A 7,698-nucleotide genomic window follows, 5' to 3' on the forward strand; every position below is an offset into this window, starting at 1 on the left:
AGGTAGAAGCTGGAATCCGTCTGTGGTTGCTGATTGATATCTGCATCTAAACGATAACGGTCAGGCTTAATGTTCACATCTCACATGGTTTGAAAGAGGCACTTATCTGCGCAATCTCATGCACACATATGCACACCTGCATACACCAAGTTACTTTTTGCACAACCCACTGTCGTTGTTGCACTTTTGCGATGTCTGTATTATTCGGTTCTGCCTGGCGTTGCACTCTCTTTGCTTTGGTCTGTTGTAATCCTGTTTGATTGTCTGTAGCAGCGTGGTCTCAGAGGAACGTTGCTCCTTTCACTGTGTACTGTACCACTGCACATGGTTGCAATGACAATAAAGCCACTTGACTTGAGAACCACCGATGTCCACTGTGAGCAGCCATCTGTCTGCCATACAAAGCCGTTTCAGATTCCTTCCCAGACGCTTAACAGACGCTGACCCTCACATCTTGTGTCAGGTGATCTCAATGGGTCGCATAAGGTCTCACAATAACTTCACCCAAAACCTCTGCTAATAAGGACCCCACGCCCTTTTTCACACCTCGGTACATGTGATAAGGTGGATGATCAATATAGTTGGTCCTCTTAAGGCTCCCACATGGGATTACATACCCAGGACTCTGCACCCTCTGCTTTTAGAAGTGAAGAAGCTCGATGAGAGGTGAAACGTCTTCAAGGAACTTAAAGAAGTCCAGTTGTTTTTTTCCAAGCTCCATAGACGAGACAACTATTAAATGACCACTTCAAACTGACAAGAAAGTCTTTGTACTGATGTTAGCTAAATGATCAGAACACACAGACCAAGCACATCACTACTGCTCAGAGGAGCAGAGTGTAACTGTTTTTGAAAGGAAATCAGATTCATTTCTATTGAGCAGAAATGTTGGAAATCACAGTGAATAATTGCTGAGTCATTTGTTATTCTGATATAGGCTCAGAGCATCAGGTGAATCCCCCACTCCTCTTTTCACTCCCACTGCTGCATGTCATCAACATCTTCGTTCCTCTTTTCTTCACCATTATCTGAACGATGGCTGAATCAGAATCTTTATTGTCATTGTGCTTTAAGAACAACCGAAACTGTATGCAAACCTGCTCTAAGTGAAAAGAGCACGCTGTTAAGAGAAGAAAAGAAGAATATATGGTAAATGGCCTGTATTTATATAGCGCTTTTACTCGTCCCTAAGGACCCCAAAGCGCTTTACACATCCAGTCACACACACATCCACACACTGGTGATGGCAGCTACATTGTAACCACAGCCACCCTGGGGCGCACTGACAGAGGCGAGGCTGCCGGACACTGGCACCACCGGGCCCTCTGACCACCACCAGTAGGCAACGGGTGAAGTGTCTTGCCCAAGGACACAACGACCGAGACTGTCCAAGCCGGGGCTCGAACCGGCAACCTTCCGATTACAAGGCGAACTCCCAACTCTTGAGCCACGATCGCCCAATGTATAATAAATAACAATACAACAATAAAAAGAAATGAAACAAATAAAAAAATATATTACATAGTATATCCAAGACTGTATATAAGAGTGAACAATGGAAAATACGTTGACACAGTGATTTTTCACAGGCTGCCCTTTCATGACCCTGGTTTCTCCTTGTTACTCTTACAAAGTGCTGCTCAGAGTGGAGCTCCTTGATTAAACTATAAAAAATATATAAATAAAACTGAACAAGTCAAATTTTAGGCCCATTTTCAACAACAGTGAGTTCCAGTGTCACATTAATGCAAGTTTAAAATATTAAATGAACAAACTCATTGGATATAGGTTTACAGTTTTTACACACACAAAAACGGATGAATTAACACAATTAATCAATTATCAATTTTATGTAAATCTGTGTTGCTGCTGAGGCGGAGACCATCCAGAGATGCTGGCAGCATTGATGTAAATGAAAAACAAACACAAGGTGAAATTAGCTATCATTAGCGTTTAGGTGTACATAGAAGTGCGATCAGTGCAAAAAACACGACTTAACACTTAATTTGAATTTTGAATTTATTTATTTTAAAGGGACAGTGCAGTTTAACATAGTTCAAGTACAAAACATGAAACTGATGTAACGCACATACGTTTATAGCTAATTTTCAACAATTGTCCCTTGTTGGGCTTCAATCAAAATAGATACATTTTACAATAAAACATACATTTTCATAAAACCAACTTACATCATAAATACAATTAATAGACAATAAATTAAAATAAAATTAAAACCATCAGTCAAAATGACTACATCTCTGATTTCCCTTTAACCAAACTTTAACCTTCATGTAAAGGATCGGATGTCTGTAATCAATCTGATTTCGGTTGGAAGTGTGCTCCTCGGTCAGTCAGGCCTGTATGGAAAAAGCTGACTGACCGGATGTAGATCTGCGATATATCTTGCGGTTGCCGTTCACCTTGCTCCTGGTAATACGATTACTATCTTGTCTCTGGATGTATCTATTGAGACACTCTGGGGCCATCCTATTTATACATTTAACGACTAATTTAAGAAAACACAGATGATTAAAACTCTTAAAACTGAGTAGATTATATTTCTTTAAAATGTCCACACTCCAGTCCAGCAGGCGGCGGTAATGCGCATCTAAGCTGGTTGACCAACCGCCATTAAACTGAAAAGAAGAAGAAGGTTACAGTCTCATGGCCGTCAGTCGCAGCCCGCGCACTGTTTAGCAGCTCTCAGTGTTTATGGTTTTAACTGTCACAGGGACATTAAACTATATTTTGATAGGTTGGAGGAGCGCCTACTGCGCTGCTTATCTAAATATCCCAATTCTTTTATCATTTTTGGTGGAGACTTTAATACAGTGTTTAACAGGCATTTGGACCGATGGCCTTCAGACTCTTAACTCATTCATAAGACTGTTGGCACAAAGATTCAACTCAGTCGATTCTTGGAGGGATTCTCATTCATCTCAAATAGCTTACACGTGGTGTAGTAAGACTCAAACCAGGCACTCGCGTATCGATTATTGGCTTATCTCAAAAGGTTTAGAGAAAATTTAAACGGATATTTATCCTACTCCACTCTCAGACCATAAAATGGTTAGCTTATCAATCCCATCCTCCCTCATCACTAAAACCTCATAATGGAAGCTAAATAGAACCATTCTTCAGCATAAAGAAGTGATTTGTGAAGTTCAGAGATTCATTAAACTTTATTGGAGTGTAGAGGAAGAACATTATACATATATATATATATATATATAGTATATACACTGGGTGAATGTGCAGTAGTAGCAGCAAGCAGGTGAATTCTGTACATTAATATGAATAGACATCTGACTATTTTACAGGATAGACAATATAAACATATTTAAAGTTAAAGGAATTGAAATGTACATTGTGCCTTGGTTTAGTGTCTGGAAGAGTCCTGTCTCAGTCAATTATAGATGATGTGAGAGGGCGGGTGTGTGTGTTTAGGGCACGGATGGCTTGGGGATAGAAGCTCCTCTTGAGTCTCTCTGTCCTTGCCCGGAAGATGCTGAACCTTCTACCAGATTGCAGAAGTTGGAACAGTTTGTTGCCAGGATGGGACGGGTCCTTCAGTATCTGCGCTGCTCTAGTCCGGCATCTCCTGGTGTAGGTGTCCTGAAGCGGGGGGAGAGCAATCCTGCAGCAGCGTTCTGCTGTACGGATCACTCTCTGGAGAGCTTTTTGGTCCTTCACACAGCTGTTCCCAAACCACGATGTCATGTTCTGTGTGAGGATGCTCTCCACAGCGCCTGTATAGAAAATCCTGAGGATCTTTGGAGAGACCCTGAACTTCCTCAGTTGTCGTAGGTGATACAGGCGCTGCCTAGCCTTTTTGGTCTGGACCTGAATGTGGGCAGCCCATGTCAGGTCTGAGGAGATGTGGACACCAAGATACTTGAAGGACTGCACCCTCTCCACTGGAGCTCCATTGATGATAATGGGCTTGTAGTCTCTGTGCTGACCCCTTCTGAAGTCCACCACCAGCTCCTTGGTCTTGCTGACGTTCAGCTGGAGGTGGTTGTCCTGGCACCACGATGCCAGATTCTTCACTTCATCCATGTAGGCCGCCTCATCGTTGTTGGAGATGGCACCCAACACCACTGTGTCGTCAGCAAACTTCACAATGGTGTTGGAGCCATGGGTGGCCACACAGTCTGAAGTGTAGAGGGAGTAGAGCAGTGGCGAGAGGACACATCCCTGAGGTGCTCCTGTGTTGATGGTGATGCTGTTGGAGAAGCACCTGCCCACCCTCACCACCTGAGTTCTGCCAGTGAGGAAGTCCAACACCCATGCACACAGACGGCTGTCAAGTCCCAGATCCCTCAGCTTTGTGAACAGTCTGCAGGGCACTATTGTGTTAAACGCTGAACTGTAATCAACAAACAGCATTCGCACATAGTTACCCTGTTTCTTGTCCACGTGGCTGAGAGTGGTGTGTAGGACGTGGGCGATGGCATCCTCTGTGGATCTGTTGGATTGGTAGGCGAACTGGAGCAGATCTGTGGTGTCTGGGATGGAGGAGGAGATGATGTTCTTCAGCGGCCTCTCAAACACCTTCATTACTACCGAGGTCAGTGGGAACTTTTGAAATATAAAATTGGAAAACTCTTTAGAAAATACAGCAGTGATTTGGCAAAAAAAGAAGATCTGATGAGACACAGGTGATACAAACGATCACATGCCTGACTTCCAAACCAATAGACACCCTCAGTGAATCTGATAAGATAGAACTGGTTGACCTGCAGCACAGGTTGGATGAGATTTACAAACGTAAAGCTGACGGAGCATTTATTCAGAAAATGGTTCGAAGAAGGAGAGCAGAATTCAGCCTATTTTTTCAGACTTGAAAAGCATCAATCTTTTTTTTTTTTTTGCCTGTCCCATTTGGTTCTTTAGCCGTCAGAATTGTTGTCTGAAGACCAACAAGGAGACCCAATGGATTTACTTTGCCAAATGGATCATCGTGGCATTGCCGTATTGGTCCATTTGATCGACCTTTGTTTTTATTATTTATTATATTTTATTTTCAGATGTTACAGACGGGACAGACATGAGTGAGAGATAGGAAAGGGAGAAAGAAAGAGGAAGGAAAGGAAAAACAGAAGGGGAGAGGGACAGTGAGAAAGGGGGGGAGAAAAAAAAATCTCCTGGATCACCTGTTGAGAGAAGAAGAGAAAACAAGCAAAAAAAACAGAGCAACATACTAAACACAACACCATCACATTAATCTAGCTAAGTGTAAACAGCAGTAAATACTAAATATTCAATGTTGTTGTGCAGCACGCAGGACAGACAGCGCACAATGTGCTTTGAAGTAGCAGCCAAGAAAGGTGTAATTTAAGTCTACGAGCAGTGAACACGCGTGTGCACACCTGTGTGGATCAGCACGCTTGTATTCAAATGGTTTCCACATGTAATGGTCTGCTAGAGGATGTAGCGAGCCATAGCCCCGCCCCCCAGGGCATGAAGCAGGCATGGAGGAGATCCAGGCCCCAGACATCCAGAGGCCCCAGAGTGCGAGAGCCCAAGGAGGACCACCGGAGGGGCATCAATCTAACACCAACTCCATCCTACAACTAAATATTAATGGGACAATTTCTAATGATAAGGATACCATAGCAAAATATTGTTCAAACTTTTATTGCAAACTTTATTCTTCTAGTTATTGCCCTGAAGCTTGTCTGACTTTTTAAAATTCTTTAGACAAAATCACTCAGCTGAATGAGGAGGAAAGTCAGCTTTGCGACAGATCAATTTCTTTGATCGAGGTTGCAGATGCTATAAAACATCTAAAGATGAACAGATCCTCTGGAACTGACGGCCTTACTGCCGAGCTTTACAAACAGTTCGCTGACAGTTTAGCCCCGTTTCTTTTAGACGTTTTTAAGGAAAGTATGGATAGAGGTGCACTCCCTAGACAACTGGCGACCAATCTCTTTACTGAATAATGATTATAAGATATTGGCTAATAGAATAAAACACGTATTAGGTAAAGTTATTGATGAGAGTCAATCTGGATGCATGCAGAATTGTCATATCTCAAACAACATAAGATTCATTCTAGACATAATAGATTACCCAGAACTTGTACAGGATGAGTCTTATTCTTTTTTTAGATTTCTACGAGGCGTTCGACTCCTTAGAGCATGAGTTTATTTTTACAGCTTTAAATAAATTTGGGTTCGGTCAGTCCTTCTGTAATGCCGTTCGGACACTGTACTGTAACAGCTCCATAGAGCTTGCCACTGGTACTTCCCCGAGAGTCTCTCTAAAGCGTGGAGTGAGGCAGGGTTGCCTCCTGTCCGTATATTTATTCCTTCTTTCTGTGCGACTCTGTAATTCGCACATTAAACTCAGTTCTTTAAAAGGCCTGGTCATTGCTAACAGAGAAATACTCATAAGTCAGCTGGCAGACGATACAGCTCTCTTCCTCAGAGACGCCTCGCAAGTTTCAGTGGCCATTAACAACACACAGCCATTCTCTAAAGCCTCCGGACTTTCACTCAACCTGCATAAATGTGAACTTTTACCAGTTAAAAGTTGTTTAGCAACTTCAATTCATGGAATACCTGTAAGAAACTCTGTAAGATACCTTGGAATTCAAATAATAAAAAATGAGCTCCACAAACTTCATTCCTATTATAGATAAATCCCAAAAAATCACAGTGAGACCTGTCGTTGAAGGGAAGAGTTCTGCTGTCGGAGGCTGAAGGTATCTCCCGTCTAACCTGCTGCTCAGTCACTACATGTTGATAATACAACCTGTAAGTCAATTAACAAGTTATTATAAAGAATTTTTTATGGAAAAATAAAACTCACTGCTTGCGTAAATCAGTAGCTTTAAATTCATATGATAAAGGAGGCATACATTTTATTGATTGTGGTGCTCTTAACAATGCTTTTAAAATAAAGTGGATTAAAAAGTATTTAAAGAATCCCACTTCTATCTGGAACTTTATCTCACATCATGTGTTCTCTAATGTAGGCGCCTTAACTTCCTGCTGCTCTGCAGTTATAGTATTCCACAAATACCACTGAAACTTTCTCACTTTCATCAACAGATTCTTTTGGCATGGGCGCTGATTTACAAACACAATTTCTCTCCACAAAACGGTTTTATTTGGAATAACTGCAATGTTATTTATAAAAATAAAACTCTTTTTTTAAATAACTGGTTTAATAATCTTGATTAGTCAGTTAAATAGAGAAGATGGACTCTTATATAATTACTCTGAGTTCCTCAGGAGATACAATGTACCAGTAATGTACATGTACATGTAAATTCTGGAAGGACCTCCACAAGTTTATTACTGTTCTCCCTAATTTTCAGTTATACTACAAGGACTTTATCTTTGGCTGTTATCATTTTAAACACAAGGACAGTGATGCTTTCTTCTTTATAAATATGTTTGTTAGTTTTGGCAAAACTTCACATGCACAAAAGCAAAGTCCTCGGCAGAAAGCCTGAACTTCTTGTATTAAAAATAGAACTCGCACAATATATAAGGACAATCTCCTCATCAAAGAACACCGAGGCTCTCAAGTTAACATCTGGAACTGTTTGAAACTTGATTTTGGCTCTCGCAAACTTTTGTTTATTTATGTTCCCCTTAATTGATTTTATTTTGTACTCACTGTAGTCTCACTGTCCCTTCACTCTCATTGTTCCTCATTGTAACACCACAATGTCATCTTTTA

This window comes from Astatotilapia calliptera, chromosome 11, assembly GCF_900246225.1.
Source record: "Astatotilapia calliptera chromosome 11, fAstCal1.2, whole genome shotgun sequence".
NCBI classification, from domain to species: Eukaryota; Metazoa; Chordata; class Actinopteri; order Cichliformes; family Cichlidae; genus Astatotilapia; species Astatotilapia calliptera.